The sequence below is a fragment of the Chenopodium album genome, chromosome 8, assembly GCF_948465745.1.
Source record: "Chenopodium album chromosome 8, dcCheAlbu1.1, whole genome shotgun sequence".
In the NCBI taxonomy this organism is placed as follows: Eukaryota; Viridiplantae; Streptophyta; class Magnoliopsida; order Caryophyllales; family Amaranthaceae; genus Chenopodium; species Chenopodium album.
The window spans coordinates 17,934,672-17,956,150 of NC_137841.1; the positions used below are offsets into that span (position 1 = coordinate 17,934,672).

Genomic DNA, 21,479 nt, shown 5'->3' on the forward strand with positions numbered 1-21,479 from the left:
GGAGGTAAGTCATCCGACCATTCGACCATGCGCTTCATAAAATGTCACTTTGCTCAAAATCTTGACTTAGTTATATTTGTATTGATAGATGCCCTAGTGAGTCCAACTGTCCTACAGATGGCCAGACAGATGCTTAGGACGCTTGATCCTAAGGACAAGGCTGCCGTCAGAGGGGTCAGCACCCTTGACCTGGATGGCATTCTGGCGCTTCTTTGCGAAGTACAACTTCCTATAACTTGGTTTTTATGCGTATTTTTGTCGAATGGTTTCTGATGAGCTTCTTTGGTTTGGACGTCTACAAACTGCGCGTGAGCGGTCTCAAAGGGCCCCTCAATGAGAAGACCAGGGAGGTAAAGGCAGAGAATGCTCGGGACACCTCTGCTCTGGACAAAGCTCAGTTTGATATTGCTCAAAATGATATTCTGACACTTGATATGTTGTATTCCTAGGAGTCTGCCAACTTGCAAGTTCAGCAGAACTTGGACGCGGCCAAGTAGCGAGTGAGGGAGCTCCGAGACCAGGTCAAGGGACTTGAAGAGAAACTTGACACCGTCAAGGAGGCGGAGTCCAAGGCGGCTAGCCTTGGAGAGACGGTCAAAAGACTCTGAGGGCGGCTGAGCAACCAGGAGACCCAACTCCGGACCAAGTATAGGTCCTTGATGCAGGAGGAGAAACAAGCCTTAGTCAAACAAATGATGGACGACAATGAGGTCATCATGCATGCGGCCTGGGCGGCTGTTCAGCCATCTGTCGATTATCAAACCTGGAAGGTCCAGTTTGATAAGGCAAATGACGAGTTCAATGCCCAGCTCCTCAGGGAGGCTCAGGAGGCGGCCGAGAAGGAGTCGGCTGCCAAGAATGCCTCTGAGGATTCCAGCTCGTCTGGTGGCTCGTCGTCTGGGAATGAGGAGGATGATTAGGAGGGAGATGAGGAACCAAAGGAGCATGCGCTGGAGGACAAGGCGGATACCAATACTGAGAAGCTCCCCTGATCTTTAAGCTTTAAGTTATTTACTTCTGCGGCCGAATGGCCAATTGCTATGCTTTTCCGGCCTGTGTGCCGAGTAATTATGTTTCTTTACCGACCAGGGGGTCCGGTAATTCAACAATCTTCCGGTAATGCCGGCTAACACTAGCAGTCGCCCGTTTTGGGTGGCTGACGTTTTATTGAAGCATCTGGTTTGTTTAACCGGTTTTATTCAGTTTGATGTTTATGCTTAAAAATTTTCAAAGCTTCCAATTTATGCATTGAATTTTAGCTAAGTATTTTAGCCTGTATAGTATGCGAATATTCTTGCCCCTTGCCGGATGTCGCTAGGTTTCGGTTGAGTGGATTGATTGACTTAGAAATGTTTATACTTTGAATAGTATGAATGGTTTCTGAGTCAATCAATCACTATGGTGATTTCCCCAAACCAAGCGGCATACGGCTACATAGAGCAGAATTCATCCGGCCAAAAGCCTCGCGTAATATGGTAAAATTGCTAAGTCTTTTAACTTAACATTTTAATTAAGAACATATTTATCCACCTAACTTGTCCCATAACAAAACAGGCGATCTGATAGCCTCTAATCCTGAAAAAGTAGCCATCATCCGTCTGCATTGGAACAGGCGGACAACTTGGTGCTTTTTTTATTTCAAGTTAGATTAAATCAAACGACTGCGAGCGTTGCCTTAGCGCATTTGGTAGGGCCGTTTGTTTTTTTAGTAGAGCAATGTGCCACCCAAATAGGAGATGATTCTCCTCGACGAATTCGCCCGAATGGACGTTGCCGGTTGCCTGACTCATGTTGGAGCAGACAGTCGTACTCATGTTGGAGCAGTCGGTAGTTTTAAATAATATTCATCCGGCCATTGGCCTCGATTAGAGAATTCAATAGCCACTAAGTCACTGACTTAACTTAGAATTAAAAATGACTAAATTATTAACTTAGTTTTTCATCCGACCATTGGCCACTTTGTCACTTAGACGTTAGGTACTAAGTTATTACCTTAGCTTAAGCATAAGTTTAAGGTCGACTGCTTTGGTGCAGTCGGATTTTCTTTTAGGCGTCTGTTGTTGGAGCAGACGATCCCGAAATTATATTTATATTAACAATGTGCTTAGCCGTCTGTCCATTGGGCAGGCGGTAGCTCGTAGATTGGCCGTCTACACATTGTGCAGGCGGTGCTCCATCGTTGCTATTTTAAAGATTTTGGTCAGCGTGCACATTGTGCAGTTGTTACGGTACCATAATGGGTAAGTAGGATCCGCCAGCACAGGCGGCATCCTTCATGGTTATGAGTCGGTTTCTCTGCACTGTGTGCAGCCGGTACTCAAAATAAAGTAAATATACACAAGTATGAAAATGAATGCAAAATTTCATTAACAAGTCATGAAACTTTACAAAATTTCAGAAGTAATATTTCTTTAGATTATCTACATTACAGGTTCGGGGCAGCCTTCTACCGACTGGTGTTCCCAGGCGGTAGGTGCCATCTCTTACTTTTTCATATATTTGGTAGGGTCCTTCCAAATTTGAGGTTAGTTTCCCTTGTTCATTCGCCCTACCGACTGCCTCCATTTTACGTAACACAAAGTCCCCAACTTTTAAAGGGCGCTTGTGTACTCTTTTGTTGTACGCTCGAGTCATTCTCAGACGGTAGATTTCATGGCGCAAGGCAGCATTTCCTCTGCGTTCTGGGAGTGAATCCAATGCCAGGCGCCTGGCCTCCCACTTTGCCTCTTCATCATATAGCGTAATCCGAAAAGTCGGCTCATAGTTTTCAATGGGCAAGACAGCTTCTGCCCCATATGCCATGAGGAATGGGGTCTCTCCAGTCTCCCCTTTTGCGGTTGTTCTGATGGCCCACAGGACGTGTGGTAATTCATCCGCCCATAGGCCGCCAACTCTCTCAACTTTCTTTTTAATGCCGTCTGAGATTAATTTGTTGAAGGCTTCAACTTGGTCGTTTGCTTGGGGTCGGCCGACAGATTCAAAGTAATTGGAGATCCCCTGATCTCCTAACCAAGTCTTCAAGTGATGGGTCTCAAACTGAGTACCATTTTCAAAAACCATAGACATAGGCACCCCGAAACGAGTGATGATATTCTTCTAGATGAAGGAAATTACGTCCTTAGTCTTGATATTTTTGACCGCCTCTGCCTCTACCCATTTGGTAAAGTAATCCACAGCCACTAAGATGTAACCCAAGATGTCCATGCCCCATTTAGAAAACGGCACCGGACTGTGGATGGGCGTTAGGTCAGTAGCTGGAGGATGGATTAGCTTGCCAAACTTTTGACACTTGTCACATTTTTTTACCATCTCCATCGCATCCAACTCTAGGGTCGGCCAAAAGTAATGCCGCCTGGCCCTGACAGCTAAGGACCTGCCGCCTACATGAGAGGCGCAGTATCCGGCATGCAATTCTTCGAGGATTTCTTGCCCATTTTTTGGGGTCATACAATTCAAAAGAGGCTTCATGAAACCTGCTTTGAAGAGCTTTCCTTGCCTTATCTCAAAGTTTGCAGCACGTTTTTCAACACGGCCGCCTCCTGGTGTGAATCCGGGAGGGTGCCGTCTGTCAGATACGCCTGGATGTTATCCACCCAGGTGGAGCTTAGGTCAAGTACTCCAATGGGGTCTTCATCAGATATACTTCTCTTTTTCATGACTTCCCAGAAGACTGACCGAGGCGTTTCACAGGAGGCATATGAGGCCAGTTTGGACAGAGCATCCGCCTGATTATTCTATGATCTAGGCACTTCACTTAACTTAAAGTCTTCAAGTGTCCCAGTTTAGCCTTGACCGCCTGCAAATATTTGATCATAACCGGATGGGTGGCTTCATAGACACCATTGTCTTGGCTTACGACAATTGAGGGTCGGAGCAGGCGTCAATTCTTGTTGCCCCTGCCGCCTTGCACATCCGAATGCCGGGTAACAAGGCTTCATACTCGACCTCATTATTTGAGGCCTGGAACTTGAACTGTAGTGCATATTCATATATTTCCCCCTCAAGAGACTAACAAATTAAGCCTGCACCACAACCTTTCATCGTGGAGCTTCCGTCCACATACACTTTCCGAACCTGATTGATATGATCCGGCTTAGCCGGCCTTGTCATTTCAACATCAAAGTCGGTGAATGCTTGCCCCTTTATTGCCTTCCTTGGTTCGAAAGTGATTTGCAGTCCTTGTAGTTCAATAGCCCACTTGAGCATTCGTCCAGAAAACTCCAGGGTTGTCATTGGCCGCTTGATCGGTTGGTCAGTATAGACCGTAACCGGATGCGCCAAGAAGTATGGTTTAAACTTCTTGACAGCCATGTAAAGGGCGAGACCAAAATTTTCAACCATGGGGTACTGAAGCTTTGTGTTTCTAAGAACGTGGCTAATATAGTAGACCGGAAGCTGGATGACGTCTCTTTCATCTAAGAGTACAGCACTAAGGGCATGATCTGAAACTGCTAAATACATATAGAGCACTTCTTTAGGTAAAGGACTGACCAACATTGGCAAAGAGGCATGATCTGAAACATGCGCTTTCAACTTTTGGAAGGCAGCTTCAGCATCCTCCCCCCATTCAAATCTAGTCTTTTTCCTGATCGCCTAGAAGAAATAGAGGCACTTGTCACCTGACCGACTGAGAAATCTTCCTAGAGCTGCTAGACAACAAGTTAGTTTTTGAACATCCTTTACAGAACGGGGCGACTGCATGTCGATTACCGCCTGTATATTTTCAGGGTTGGCCTCAATCCCCCTTTGGTCAATGACAAGGTATAGTCGTATCCCCTAATCAAAAGTAAATACCTAAGTCCACTAACTAAAGTAGATAGGGAAGTAGGGTCGATCTCCACAGGGAAACAAGTCTTTTTACTCCTAATTAATTATTATAATCTAAATTATTTAAGTGACCAATATTTATAATTAAGTAAGAAACTAAACTACTAAGGTTGAGAATAGGAAGAAAACAGTATATGAAAGGATCTAGGGCATAGGTTCACCAATAAATAATACTCCAGGGTAAAACATAGTAATCAATCATTGACATTGCATAAATAACATGATTAACAGGCTCTCGCAATTTATTAATCAACATAGATCTAACAGGCTCTCACAATTTACTAGAGAAATAGCCTTTAATATCAAATTAACATCTGCTCGATTCATCAATTTAATATTGCTATTCTTTTACAAGCCGCAATTGTAAAACATTAAAACAATCCAATAATAAATTATCATGCAATACCAATAATCAATAATAGTTAATCATCAATGCATCAATTAACCAGATTGTAAAGGGCTTTCGTTACGTATTACAATCACACAATTAATTTACCGGTATTAAATCTCATCTCTCGATTCTCGACTTAACCATTTATAAATTAACCTGCCTATTGAAACTAGACCTAAACATCAATTCTCATCTCTCGCATCTTGAATCAATATTGTCAAACTCATGCATAAAAGATAGGCCTAATCTAGTCACAGAGCATTAAATCAATCAATAGGAAATTAATCTAGCACTGATAATCAACAACAATAATTTACCCCTTCATATTATTTATTAGATCCCCATAAACCCTAGAAATAAAACTACTCACACATAATAGAAACGAAACAAATCAAACCAATAAAATAAGACATGATTAAAGGAATAGAATAAATAACTAAGATTAAGAGAAGAGAAATCGTTAACAAAATAAATCTGGAATTAAGAGTAGATTAAGAACAAAGGTTTAGAGAGAGATTTCTAAGAGAATAATTAAGAGAGTAAAGAAAGAGTAAAGAGGAGAAGAAGAGAAGAAGAAGTGATCCTAAAAACGTATTATGGAGGAGTATTTATACTCCGTACAAAAATCCTAAACTAAAACAAATTAAAACTACGTTAAACATCAACTAATAAAACACGCGCCCGATCGGGCGCGCCTTTTTTTGTGTCTAATAGCAATCTCACGGCCGGCCGGGCGCGTCACCGGGCGCCAGACTAAGCTTCTCCCGCCCGACCGGGCGCGCCTCCGGGCGCCAGCCTTTTTGGCCGGGCGGCTCATTTGGACCACTATTTGGACTTCACTTGGGCTCCAATTCTTCGGGCCAATCTGGGTTTCCTCTTTGGGTCTTGAATACTTGGTCCAAATGCCCCGGTATCACCTACACCGAGCCCTTAATCACCGGTTCGATGGCTCTAACTGGCCCTGGGCTATAAACTCTGGTCGTGCTTCTCCATTGTTCATGTTTTCTCCAAAATATCTCGGGAAAATACGCCAAAAGCATAAATCCCTGCAAAAGTCAACCAAATCTACGAAAACACTAGAAAACACCAATTAGTAATAAAAGTGGCTCTAAAGAGCCAAAAACACTACTAATTACGACCAAGGGACGGGGGTAAAATACTATATAAAATAGACACATTAAACTCCCCCAAGCCAAACCTTTTCTTGTCCCTAAGCAAAGATCTCATCAATGAATCAATAAATATGCTTCACCCCAAAAAGTAAAAATCAAGCACAAACGATCCAGGGTAAATCAAATAAACATGCTTCAAAGTCAACCAATCAAATCCATCCAATTACCTTTCTTCCCTAACAATTGTCAAATAGAGCAAACCACAAGAGCATATAGAATTCAAGACTAGTGCTCACACACTCGAATCTCATTTTTGTGGCGAGTAAAAGATGTACTCAATCGCTATCCATCCAACCCCTTTATGTGAACAATGCCCTACCAACTCACACTCTCGTGTGTATAAAACAATGAACGCTCAACCTACTAATCGACTCGAAATATGTTAAATCATAACTTGCATTGATAAACAACACTTTCACATTCATACAATTCTATGCACAAAGGTCGGAAGGTCTTTAAATCTTGTAATGTAAGGCTAGGGTAAAGGGTAGGACAAATTTGGGAATAAGTGAGAGAAAAGCTATGCTTAAAGGAGCCATATCCTAATAAAACCCATGATCAAAATAAATAGTGATCATACATCTCCTACATAACCAACTCTAACATCAACCAAATATACTCCAATCATAATAAATAAACCCAACTCTTACAATTTCACTCATAAGATATAATAATGGAGTAATAGAGTGAATAAACAAACTTTATTTTCCAAACTTGAATTTTTCATTGAGGCTCAAAATTATTTTTCTTTTGATCAACCTCCAACTGGAACATTTGAACATTTTTTTTATTGAAGATCACTTATTTTTTTCTTATCTTTTTTCTTGAACTTCTCTTTTTTTTCTTCTTCATAATATCATGCTTTATTTTTTCAAGAAAATATAACTCTCAAACTCATCAAAAATAAACATGAATAACAACAAAACAACTTCTGAAATCCCACCCAAATTGTGCTAATAATAATCACACCACAAACTCCCTCACCTCACTCACTAATAGCTCCCCCAAGCCAAGCTTGGGACTAGTAACCAATGGGGCAAAATAGGCTTGTAATGCGGCTAACAAACAACAAAAAGTCAAGGCAACAACATGGGTAGCAAGAACGGAACAAATGTTTCTACAATATCTGGAGGCTACCTAAAAGAACAAATGCCTTCGTCCTCCACAATGTGCATAATAATGAATCATATAAACATTACTTATAGTTGCAAACCAATACTCAAATTCATTGATATACCAGGAAATATGGAACTATCACACATTCCCTACCAAATCAACTAGTCAAACACTATATTCACAAGTAGTTGGACAAAATTGACGCATGTTAAAGTTTCAGGGCAATCAAACATCAAATCATGATCAACTAATCCACAATGCTTATCATCAAATACCAGGAATCAAAACAATTTTTCTCAAGTAAGGGGCATAGGGAAGCATAATTTATAATTCATTGGGACGTATTTTTGGATTTTATTTATTTTTCAATTTTTTTGTATTTTTCATATAAGGAAGCAATAAGAACTACACTAGGAAAGCAAGAAAACTAACCTAAGAAAACACACCAAAAATAAAAGAAAAGAGAAAAAGAAAAATACCAAGCCAAAATCTCCCCCAAGCCAAAATCAGACAATGTCCTCATTGGCTCGGAAACTAGCCCAGCATAGCTAGTCCTCATCATCCTCGTCCATCGAGCCGAAGCCCGCACCTCCACTGCCACCTTCACCACCTGCACAAGAAGAGCTACCACCAAAATAATCAGCGTGAAAAGTCCCCCCCGCCGGTCCCCCGAAAGGAATGTCCTTCCCGTACCCGAAGAAAGAAGAATAGTCAGTGTAAATACCACGGGCAGTGGGATCCCTATCGTATCCCTGGGGTGGTGGCTGAAACCAGTCAGGGTTAATAGCGTCGTCGGGAATGTTGCCCCGACGAGCATAATCATCATACATAGGGTAGAGAGCTCTACCCTGGTTTCTCTCTAGATACCCAAACCTCTGGTCTAAGGAGCCTACCATCCTCCTAAGGTCAGTATGTGAATGCTCGATACGTCCTAGGGCCTGACCTATACTTTGGAGATCCCAAACTGGGTTAGAGTCAACATGAGGGACGGAATGGGACATACGAGGTGGAGAGAAAGCCACCTCGGGCTGAGGCTGGGGTGGGGGAACTGGTGGTGGCTGCCCCCTAGCGTTGGCAACTAAAGCATCGTAAGTGTAAGAAAGTTGCCCTGGGGGAAAGGCGGTCAAGTCTGGACTGGGTAGGGGAAAGATGGGCAAAGGTTGCTCGTTCCTAGTTCGGATACACCAAAAGGGTGTCTGCTCGCTATCCGGTCTAATCCACCCCACATCCTCAAAATACCTAGCAGTCATGTAGGTATCTGGTCCACAGTTAGTCAGCTGGTGGGGTCCGTCTACTACAAAACCGGCGTTTTTCACCGCTATGCGAGTGATAAGGCCTCCTAAACGGATAGGGGACTTGGAAGTGGTGCTGGCTGTGGCATTTTTACTCAAATGATGAACTATAAAACTGCCTATGTTCAATTTCCCGAACCCGTACACATAATGTCCTATGACAGCTAGTTCGTTAGTTTGAGCGTTATGTGGCTCGGCCCTACCTAAAAAACACAAACCCGCAAATCTTTGCCAGATTTTTTTGACAGGGTGGTGAATAGGTTTGGTACTAGCATGTTGGGGGTCGGGGGCAAGTAAACCAGTCAAAGAATAATATAAGTCACCCATTTTATAATCTGCATGCCACTGGTGAGATAATTCAGAATTTAATTCAAAAAAATTTCAAAATTCAACAAAAGTTAAACTAATATTTCTATTATTTAACCTAAAAAATAAATTAGGCCCATTCCTACTACTAACAACATGAAAAGTGGACAGGAATTCACAGGTAAGTTCTCGGTATGTAGGATAATGCGTGTCAACAAATTTTCTCATGCCAATGTCATTAAAAAATCGTTTAACAAAATCATACAAACCAAATGTTTCTAGGGTAGGGCGGTGTAACCACCGAGAAGGAATTACCTCACGACCGATCAAATGCTCCAATCGTTCCTTTTCTTCCCGGCTCACGATCCGGATCGTCGGCCAATACGGGAGCTGCAAGTCTGGGTCGGATTCCTCCCTCGAACTGAAGCTCCTAACAAAAATGGACCTAGCCCTCTTTGATGCCATGTTGAAGAAATGGGTTGAAAATTTATTGAATTAAAACTGTCAAATTTTTATATGAGAGTGAAGAGGATGAAGAGAGGATCACAAATATAAAAAGTTTTGAATTTGGCTAAGAAATGGAGGAGAAATCATAGAGAGAAGGTAGAGAGAATTTGAGTTTTTAGAGAGAGAAAGTAATGGAAGAAAGAAGAAATGGAGAAAGAAAGAAGAAAAGAAGGAAAAAGAAGGGAGCGGATGGGCTCGCGCCCTGTCATCGCCCGACCGGGCGATCTTGAAAATTTTGGAGCATGTTCTCGCGCCTGGTCGGGCGGCCTTCGCCCGGTCGGGCGATCTGATTCGCACTCATTTCGTAACCTCTCGCGCCCGGTCGGGCGCCAGCCTAGTGGGGCGATCTAACGACTTCAATCCATCTTGCTCTCGCGCCCGGTCGGGCGCCAGTCGCCCGATCGGGCGAATATTAGTCCAAAATTTTCGCCCTTCTCGCGCCTGGTCGGGCGAGGCTTGCCTGATCGGGCGGACAAATTAGTCCGTAAACGTCAAGTTTTGCGCCGGGTCGGGCGAAATTTCTTATTTTCAGAGCTTTTCTCTCGCGCCCGGTCGGGCCCGAGACTAAATCGGGGATTGTTAATTTTCTTCTTTTCTCCATAAATTAGCTAACTCTTTTCCTTCAAACCTGTACAAACACTCATAAAACTCATTAAATTCCCTCATCTCTCCTCTCATAAGAAAAAGAAAAGAAAAACTAGTCTAAAAAGCATTAAAAATACGGGTTGCCTCCCGCAAAGCGCTGGTTTATCTAGGTCCCGCACGACCTTCTTACCAAGTACAATTTTTAGGACCCTTGGCCTAACCCTTGATCGGGTGGTTTCTCACCCGGTCTAGCGATGTTTAGGCTGCGATGTGGCTTCCTGACATAACCTGTGGGACGCCAAGTCGCCTTATCTGGTGGATCCTCCTTGACTTGGATTGGGGGATCTTCAATGCTACGCACTAAAAACCCTTCTTCGATCGAATGTTACTTCAAATTGTCATTACGTTCAACACTTGCAACTCGATCTGGTGGAACACTTACCGTAGGCTCGATTCGCACAACTTGCTCGATCGGTTCCACTTGTTCATCCTCGAAACCAAGACCAACATTGTAGAGTGCTCTTTCTATTGCATCGACTTCCTTCTGCCATTTGTCTATCTCATCTGAAAAGGATGCAACACAAGATATCGCCTCCAAGGGATCTTTTTCAAGAGCTTGGGGCTTGTTAGAATAATTTACAACCACATTAACACTGAAACATTTCTCCTCAGTCATGGAGCTTTTAGGGGCATTATTCAGATTAAAAACAACTTTATCGTCCCCTACTGATAGTTTTAGCTTACCACTTCTTACATCTATGACTGCTCCTGCAGTGTTAAGGAATGGTCTACCCAAAATAATTGGGGTTTCCATATCATCAGCCATATCAAGAACAACAAAATCTACAGGTATATAAAATTTACCTACTCTAACGGGGACATCCTCTAAAACACCTAAGGGGTATTTGAAAGAACGGTCGTCCATTTGTAGAGTTATATTGGTAGCTTTTAATTTACCCATATTCAACTTAGAACACACAGATAATGGCATGACGCTAACACTAGCACCCAAATCACATAATGCATTATCAATCAAGAGATTTCCAATATGACAAGGGATAGAAAAACTACCCGGATCTTTTAATTTAGGTGGAGACTTATTTTGAAGTATGGCACTACACTCTGCAGTGAAAGCTATTGTCTCTACCTCACTAATAGACCTTTTTCTCGTCAATATTTCTTTCATAAATTTCGCATGCGAGGGGATTTGTGTTATCAATTCAGTAAAGGGAATTGTTACCTTCAAATCTTTAACCACCTCCTGGAACTTACCAAACTGCTTATCCAAGTTTGTCTTCAATTGACGATTGGGGAAAGGAAGTTTGATGATTGGCTTTGGAGCATTCTTATTCTTGTCTGGAGTAGCCACCTTCTCTGGAGCTGTACCCTGCAATGTAGAATTAGATATGTTAGTATTATCCTTTAACCCTGCAGGGCTATCAATTACATTGTTTGGTTTAATGGAATCAAGATTAGCATTATTTAGTAAAACAGGTTCATCAACTATGGGCATAGAGGGCCCTTCATAGTTCGAACCACTCCTTAGAGTAATTGCAAATGCTTGATCCGTAGGCCTTGTAGGCTGTGCCGGCAAGGCTCCCTGTTGCCGGGCTTGTGGAGTAGCGGAGAGTTGCGCAATTTTATTATCTACAATTTTATTATGCGCTAAAATTTGATCGATTGTCGCATCTCTGCTCTCCATGTGCTTTTGCATATTGACCAACATTGCTCTAATTTCCACCAGAGAGGGGTCGGAAAATGAGGAGGGTTGTTGTGGTTGGTTCTTCTGGCTAGCATTGGGATGATAATATTTCTGCTGCTGTTGTTGTGGCGCCTGTGGTTCTTGTGGTGGTGGATTTTGAACGTTAGTGCTCCGGTAGGAAAGGTATGGATGATTCCGATACCCAGGACTGTAAGTGTTGGAGTATGGGTTATTCTGCCTATAAGCTTGGAAGACATTAACTTGCTCCACGGAACTCCTGCAATCCTGCTCCCAATGACCTACAATACCACAATTTTCACAGAAAGCCTCATTAGAATTATTATTAATTGCAGAAACATTAGCTACATTAGCAGTGCTCAGGTTATCTAATTTTTGGCAAATAAAGGTTAGTTGAGCTTGCAAAAAGGATACAGAGTCGACACTATGCTTCCCCTTGTTAGCAAATCCTCTGGGATTCCCATATTGGGAATTGTGTATCGCCATATCTTCAATAACCTGACCTGCATCATCAACATTGAGATTCATAAATCTCCCACTAGCTGCAGAGTCTAAAATTATTCTAGAGGAATTTCCAATGCCGTTATAAAAGGCTTGGATTAACTGCCATTGTGCTAAATTATGGTGAGGGCATTCTCTTTGTAAGTCCTTGAACCTCTCCCAAGCCTCATATAAAGACTCATCGGCTTCTTGGGCAAAGTTCTGAATCGCACTCCGTAGTACTGCTGTTCTCTCTGCAGGATAATACTTGTTATAGAAATTCAAAACAAGAGTTTCCCAGTCAGTTATACCAAGTGTAGTTCTATTTAAGCCATTAAACCATAATTTAGCTTTTCCAGTTAAAGAGAAAGGAAAGAGAATCTCCCTGATTTGGTCTTGAGTGACCCCGGCTTGCCTGATGGTGTTGCAATATTGACAATATTCGGCAATGTGAAGATTCGGGTCTTCACACTTGGCTCCACTGAATTGCTTCCTCTCTATCATCGTTATAAATTGAGGTTTGATTTCAAATTGAACCCCATCAAGAGCCGGAGTAGGGGTGAGATGTGGAAAATCCGTAAGCTTTGGTTGTGAATAATCACTAAGCTTCTTTGGAGCCATCATCTCTGATTCTGCGTCTGATGATGCCTCTAAATCGCTGGAATCAGTTGGAGGATCGCGGTGATTATTGTTATTATTACCAGAATCCGCCAGGATTTGCTTGTAAAAGTTTTTCTGTCAATGGAAGGAACGTTCGATCTCAGGATCGAATGGGATGTAACCTGATCTGGAACACCTGGGCATAAACAAAAAAAACTAGAAGCAAATGTGAGATTTGTCTTAGAGAACTAACGCTCTCTGAGACAAAAGGGGGAATAATCTAGACTACAAAAACAATATGAAATAAAAATAAAACCGTTTCCCCGGCAACAGCGCCAAATTTTGACAAGGTATAGTCGTATCCCCTAATCAAAAGTAAATACCTAAGTCCTCTAACTAAAGTAGATAGGGAAGTAGGGTCGATCTCCACAAGGAAACAAGTCTTTTTACTCCTAATTAATTATTATAATCTAAATTATTTAAGTAACCAATATTTATAATTAAGTAAGAAACTAAACTACTAAGGTTGAGAATAGGAAGAAAACAATATATGAAAGGATCTTGGGCATAGGTTCACCAATAAATAATACTTCAGGGTAAAACATAGTAATCAATCATTGACATTGCATAAATAACATAATTAACAGGCTCTCGCAATTTATTAATCAACATAGATCTAACAGGCTCTCGCAATTTACTAGATCTAAGTTCTTATTGAAAATAGCCTTTAATATCAAATTAACATCTGCTCGATTCATCAATTTAATATTGCTATACTTTTACAAGCCGCAATTGTAAAACATTAAAACAATCCAATAATAAATTATCATGCAATGCCAATAATCAATAATAGTTAATCATCAATGCATCAATTAACCAGATTGCAAAGGGCTTTCGCTACGTATTACAATCACACAATTAATTTACCGGTATTAAATCTCATCTCTCGCTTCTCGACTTAACCATTTATAAATTAACCTGCCTATTGAAACTAGACCTAAACATCAATTCTCATCTCTCGCATCTTGAATCATTATTGTCAAACTCATGCATAAAAGATAGGCCTAATCTAGTCACAGAGCATTAAATCAATCAATAGGAAATTAATCTAGCACTGATAATCAACAACAATAATTTACCCCTTCATATTATTTATTAGATCCCCATAAACCCTAGAAATAAAACTACTCACACATAATAGAAACTAAACAAATCAAAGCAATAAAATAAGACATGATTAAAGGAATAGAATAAATAACTAAGATTAAGAGAAGAGAAATCGTTACCAAAATAAATCTGGAATTAAGAGTAGATTAAGAACAAAGGTTTAGAGAGAGATTTCTAAGAGAATAATTAAGAGAGTAAAGAAAGAGTAAAGAGGAGAAGAAGAGAAGAAGAAGTGATCCTAAAAACGTATTACGGAGGAGTATTTATACTCCGTACAAAAATCCTAAACGAAAACAAATTAAAACTACGTTAAACATCAACTAATAAAACACACGTCCAGATTGGCCCGAAGAATTCGAACCCAATCGAAGTCCAAATAGTGGTCCAAATGAGCCGCCCGGCCAAAAAGGCTGGCGCCCAGAGGCGCGCCTGGCCGGGCGGGAGAAGCTTAGTCTGGCGCCCGGTGACGCGCCCTGCCGGGCGCGAGATTGCTATTAGAGACAAAAAAAAAGGCGCGCCCGATCGGGCGGTGCCTCGCCCGATCGAGCTGTCTGATGACTTGCTCGTGCATTTGGTTTTGATATCTCTTCCTAAACAGTTCAGACAGTTTAAGGTTAGTTATAACTGTCAAAAGGAGAAATGGACTCTAAATGAGCTCATTTCTCATTGTGTTCAAGAGGAAGAGAGATTGAAGCAAGAAAAGACAGAAAGTGCTCACTTGGCATCTTCCTCTAAGGATGGCAAGAAAAGGAAGAAGGGTAAGGATGCGGTTTCGCAACCACAAAAGAAGCAACATAAGAGAAGGATGAAACAAAAGCATTTAGATGCTTCTTCTGTAGTGGGATGACTCGCAAGAAGAAACAATGCACTAAGTACCACGCATGGCGTGCGAAAAAGGGTATGTTTCTTTCTTTTGTCTGTTATGAAGTTAATTTAATCGGTACCTAAACACACTTGGTGGCTAGATTCTGGTGCTACTACTCACATAAGTGTGTCCATGCAGGGTTGCCAGAATTGCCGAAAACCGAGTGATGGTGAAAGATACATCTATGTGGGTGATGGCAAGGCAATTGAAGTTAAAGCTATAGGCACTTTTACGTTGTCATTAAAGGCTGGATATTATTTGGATTTAAAAGAGACTTTTGTTGTACCGTCTTTTAGGCAGAATTTAATTTCTGTTTCTACATTGGACAAATCTGGTTATTTTTGTTCTTTTGAAAACAATAAAGTTAGTCTTTTTTATAATTCAAAGTTAGTGGGATCTGGTTCTTTATCAGGATTTGACAACCTATATTTGTTGGATACTATTGCTTCATCTAATGAAAGTCTGCATGTCAGTTCTAGTGGTACCAAAAGAAAATTAGCAAATGAGAATTCTTCATCACTTAGGCACAAACGTTTAGGACATATTTCTAACTAACGAATTCAAAGACTTGTGTCAGATGGAATTCTTTATTCCCTTAATTTTTCATATTTTGATGTATGTATTAATTGTATCAAAGGAAAACAAACAGACAAAAGAAAATTAGGAGCCGAACGAGCTTTAGATGTCTTAGAACTAATACATACGGACATTTGTGCACCATTTCCTACAACTTCTTAGAATGGTCAACAATATTTTATTACGTTCATAGACGATTATTCTCGTTATGGCTACCTATATTTGATTCATGAGAAATCCCAAGCATTGGATGTGTACAAATCTTATAAAGCTGAAGTTGAAAATCAACTTGGGAAAATAATTAAGAAAGTCAGATCTGACCGTGGTGGTGAATACTGTGGCAGAAATGACGGATCTGGTGAACAACGTCCAGGGCCATTTGCTAAATTCCTAGAGGAATGTGGAATTGTCCCTCAATACACCATGCCAGGATCACGTCAAATGAATGGTGTAGCTAAGAGGCGCAATAAAACATTACAGGAGATGGTAAGCGAGTATGGTTAGTCACTCTACCTTACCAGAATCCTTATGGGGAGAGGCAATTAAGACCGCAACTTATATTCTCAATAGAGTACCAACTAAGGCAGCTTCTAAAACCCCTTATGAACTATGGACTGGTAAGAAACCCAGTATAAAACATCTACACGTTTGGGGTTGTCCAGCTGAGGCAAGACCTTATAGTCCAAATGAAAAGAAATTGCACTTTAGAACTGTCAGTTGTTACTTTGTTGGGTACCCTGAAAGGTCTAAGGGGTATAAATTTTATGATCCCACAACTAGATCAATTTTTGAGACGGGAAATGCTAGATTTTTTGAAGATGTTGAGTTTGGAGGGGAAGATAAGGTTAAAGAGTTTATTTTCGAAGAGGAACACGTTTCTCTTCCTTCATTTGTTATCAATCATGATCAGACATTAATTCCTGGCATGATTGAAGGTACAACTCAAGAAACTCAAAATAATTCCCCTATTCATAATCAACAGGAAATTCATGATGAACAAACTCAACAACTTCAAGAACTAGTGCCATTAAGGTGATCCACTAGAGAAAGAAGAAGTGCAATTTCAGATGACTACATTGTTTTTCTCCAAGAACAGGAGGATAACAATGAAATTAGCGAAGAATTTGTTGCACTAGCTAATTTAAGAAAAAGAGTTGGATAATGAAATGGTGGATGATGATCCAATCACCGTTCGCCAAGCCATTGAAGGCCCTAACTCTCAAGAGTGGATTGATGCCATGAATGAGGAAGTTAAGTCAATGATGGACAATGACGTTTGGGACCTTGTTTCATTGCCAGAAGGTGTGAAACCAATTGGTTGTAAATGGATTTTTAAGACCAAAAGGGACTCAAATGGCAATGTGATAAGGCATAAGACTCGTCTTGTCGCTAAGGGCTATACTCAAAAGGAAGCCATTGATTATAAGGAGACTTATTCACCAGTTTCTTCTAAAGACTCCTTTAGGATTATGATGGAACTTGTAGCATATTATGATATTGAGTTACATCAGATGGATGTTAAGACAACATTTATGAATGGTGACATTGAGGAAACCATCTATATGCAGCAACCAGAAAACTTTGTTTCGGGAGATTCAAAGAAAACTTTATTTCGGGAGATTCAAAGAAAACTTTGTTTTGGGAGATTCAAAGAAATCCATCTATGGACTCAAACAAGCTTCTCGTCAATGGTACTTTAAGTTTCATCAAGTTGTTATGTCTCATGGTTTTGAGACAAATGCAGCTGATGATTGTGTGTACCATAAGTTTAGTGGGAGTAAGCATTTTTTCCTTGTTTTATATGTTGATGACATATTGCTTGCCAGCAACGATATAGGCTATTTGCACAAAACCAAGATTTTTCTATCAAACCACTTTGAGATGAAAGATCTTGGGGAGGCCTCTTTTGTGTTAGGGATACAAATCTATCGAGATCGTCATCTAGGCACTCTTGGATTGTCACAAAAGGGCTATATCAAGAAAGTTTTGAAAAGGTTTGGCATGCAAGACTGTAAACCAGGTGATACTCCTGTGGCTAAGGGAGACAAGTTCAGTCTCACTCAATGCCCAAAGAATGACTTTGAGAATAAAGAAATGAAGAAAATCCCTTATGCATTAGCTGTAGGGAGCCTTATGTATGCTCAAATTTGTACCCGTCAAGATTGCATACATTGTTGGAATGTTGGGCAGATACCTAAGCAATCTAGGACTTGGTCATTGGAAAGTAGTAAAGAGGGTTATACAGTATTTGCAGAGAATAAAGGATTACATGCTCTCTTACAGAAGGTCAGATCAACTTGAGATCGTTGGATACACTGATTCTGACTTTGCTGGATGTTAAGATAGCCTGAAATCCTTATCTGGCTACATCTTTGTCGTAGCTAAAGGAGCTGTCTCTTGGAAAAGTGTCAAACAAACTCTTACAGCTACTTCCACCATGGAAGCAGAATTCATAGCTTGTTATGAGGCATCCAACCATGCATTATGGTTAAGGAATTTTGTCACGGGTCTACGCATAGTGAATGTTATTGATAGAGCACTTAAATTGCTATGTGACAACAGGTCAGCAGTATTGTATGCCAACAATAACAAAAGCTTGTCAAAATCAAAGCATATTGATGTCAAGTTTAGAGCTGTGAAGGAAAGAGTGGAGAGTAAACAATTATCCTTAGAGCATATTAGCACAAACTCCATGATTGCGGATCCGCTTACTAAGGGTTTACCATCCAAAGTATTTCATGAGCACACTGCTCGTATGGGTGTCATGCCACCTAAGGATATATAGTTTGAGTGGGAGTTTGTTATCTTATTGCTTGTATGACATAAACATGTTTTGAATATTGAGGTTTTAAGGATTTCTGCAGAAATAAAGTATTCAGTTTGGTTTACTCTTTTATTAGATCATATCGTGATCTTGCTAAAGTTTAAAGTGGACCAGTTGGAAAAAGACATTTTGGATCACATTTTGTTATTTCCATGCTACACACCTATGCTTGATTCATGTCGTTGATTCTGTTAACATTGTGGCCATTGATGGGTCTGGTTACGTTAATTGTAACTTAGATTGCTTTGACTCTGTGTTAATATAATTGATGGACCGAATTGTTTAAAGACGTTTGAAAATGATAGTATTCTGAGCTCATAAAGTTAAAGTATAATGCAATCATCAAGAATCACAAACATGTAATTGTATTTGGTCCAAGTGGGAGATTGTAAGAAATTTATGGACCTAAATACAATAATAATGTATGTGGACTATACGGTGATGATTGTCTATATACGCTGTCATGTAGTTTAGCCCAAAATTTAAGTGATCCATTAAAGTAATTATTATTATTGGGCTTGTTACGTCTTTTATAAAGTATGGGTTTAGTTTTATGCGTAGAGACCGCTGGACCTTTTCTAATGCATGATGGGCGGATTAGGGAAGGGTGTCTATTTATATAAATAGACATCTAGGGTTATGGTCCCTAGTAGTGCATACAATAGACTCTCATTATATCCCATCAATAGAGAGAAACCCTAGAGTGTGTATCTACTAGAAGACGCATAATCAAGAAGGGATTCGATCAATTGTCATGGAATCTGGTACGCTTCCGCAATTATGTTTTACTGATTAATTTGATATGAAGATTAAGTATATTGTAGGAATTAATCCTTATAAGAATGAAAAAAGAGGTGTTCCATCTAAAAAATGAATTATTTAACAACTACAGCCTTTGTGCTTTTTCGACTTTAATTTGGTACACTAGTGCCCATTCACTAATTGATTGACAACAATATTGCTGTTGGTTGAAGATTGGATAGCCTTCTATGTTATAAGAATATAAGTGGATTATCTCCAGCCTTAGATCTTGAGCATCTTCAGTTTTACACCAGTTTTGTCTGATTTATGTATGTGAAATTCTTAATGACAGGGTCATGATATTTTGATGGCTACTATGCTTAATGAGTTAATGGAGCTGCTATTATGGATGGGGCCTTACTTCTTATCGCTGCTAATGAGAGCTGCCCCCAACCCCAGACTTCTGAGCATCTTGCTGCAATTGAGATCATGCGACTTCAGCATATTATCATTCTCCAAAATAAGGTTGATCTTATCCTAGAAAATGTTGCTTTGAACCAGTATGAAACTATTCAGAATTTTGTTCAGGTAACTTGTCTAGAATGTTAGAGCCAATTTACCAAGGTCTAAATCATTCTTGTAAAAGGCTGAAGCATGTTACTGATGTGGCCTTTTTTTCTTTTGGGAACTGCTGCTGTTGAAGCCCCTCTAATTCCAATTTCTGGTCAATTGAAGTATAGCATCGATGTTGTTTGTGAAAACATTGTCAAAAAGATTCATATCCCCGAGAAAAATTTCATCTCACCACCAACTATGATTGTGAACCGGTCTTTTGATGTTAACAAACCTGGGTATGATGTTGATGATATACGTGGTTGTGTTGCTGGTGGAAGTATTTTAAAGGTCCTCTTTCTTTTTAGCAGTAACAAATTTTATGAGGTTTGCTATCGTATTACCTATTGGCTGGTGGTACCTTGAAAAATCTTCTCATTTTATTTGCTTTTGTATGCAGGGTGTCTTGAGAGTAAACCAAACTATTGAGGTTCGACCTGGAATTGTTGTAAAGGATGATAGTGGCAACATTACATGCTCACCCATATACTCCAGAATTGTTTCACTGTATGCTGAGCAGAATGAGTTACAATTTGTTGTGCCAGGAGGTATCATTGGGGTTGGAACAACCATGGATCCCACTTTAACCAGAGCTGATAGACTGGTGGGTCAGGTACTCGGGGAGGTTGGATTTCTTCCTGAAGTTTACGTTGAGTTAGAGGTAAATTTCTTACCCTTGTTACTTTTAATATGTTCATTACTGTTCCCTGTGCTTGGACTTCTATATGTGTATATCCAAGGTGCTTGTTCCCTTTGTTGGCAGTATCTTGTGAAATGCCATAGGTATAAAATAATTTCCAATTGGGCTCTGTTATCATTTATGAATTTCGTCAACATTTTAGCATTTTCTAGCTCATTTATTTTGTCTCGTGGTCAACTTTCAACATCATATTCGCTGCCCTCCTGCAGAGTACCAATCACCGTGATTTTCTTGCATTTAAGTATTTTTTTTTACTATGCTATGTATTCTTGCTTTTGTTATATACACTGCCTTGAGATGGTGGAGGTGTGGACTGTGGATTTATCTTCATATTGGGATAGTTTATGAGGGTTCTGAGTTGCCACTCTATGCTATAGGTAAATTTCTTCTTCCTTGGACGTCTGATTGGTGTGAGAACAAAGGGGACTCAGAAACAAGGAAAGGTGACAAAACTAATAAAAGGGAGAGATTGTTATGTTGAATATTGGTTCCATGTCGACTGGTGCCCGTACAATTACTGTCAAACATGATGTGCATTTGGCAAAGTTGCAACTTACATGTCCTGTTTGCTCTAGCAAAGGAGAGAAAATTGCCTTGAGTCGGCAGGTTGAAGCATTGGCGACTTATCGGATGGGGACAAACTCAAGCCGGTGTTACCCTTGATATCCCACCTTGTTCTCTCCATTAGGGGTGTTAAAAAAAACCCGACCCGATTGTCCTGACCCGATTTTCCGATGACCCGGTAAATACCCGATGGGAAATTTGGGGAAAAAGCTGTTTTTTCGGGACGGGTACCCGACCCGGGAAAAATGCATGTTATCCGGGTCGGGACATGGGCTGCCCTGTATGTTAGACGAGTACCCGCTGACCCGGTAAGTTTTTTTTTTAAAAAAAAAATATAAATACAGCTTGCTAGGGTTTTTTGCATTTCACTTAGCACTATTAGCAGCCACCTTCTTCTCTCTCCTCCATCTTCTATGTCCTGTACTCCTGTGTCT

At 40.4% G+C, this 21,479-nt stretch overlaps 1 non-coding gene and 1 pseudogene across 1 annotated transcript; both read left to right on the forward strand.

Annotated features, from left to right (window-relative positions):
- Positions 1-12,532: 12,532 nt before the first annotated feature.
- LOC145556930 (small nucleolar RNA R71) lies at positions 12,533-12,639 on the forward strand. The gene has a single exon (XR_014092023.1). It is a non-coding gene; the product is annotated as a small nucleolar RNA R71 (small nucleolar RNA).
- A 4,681-nt stretch (positions 12,640-17,320) lies between these two features.
- Positions 17,321-21,169, forward strand: LOC145642778 (eukaryotic translation initiation factor 2 subunit gamma-like; annotated as a pseudogene).
- Positions 21,170-21,479: the final 310 nt, after the last annotated feature.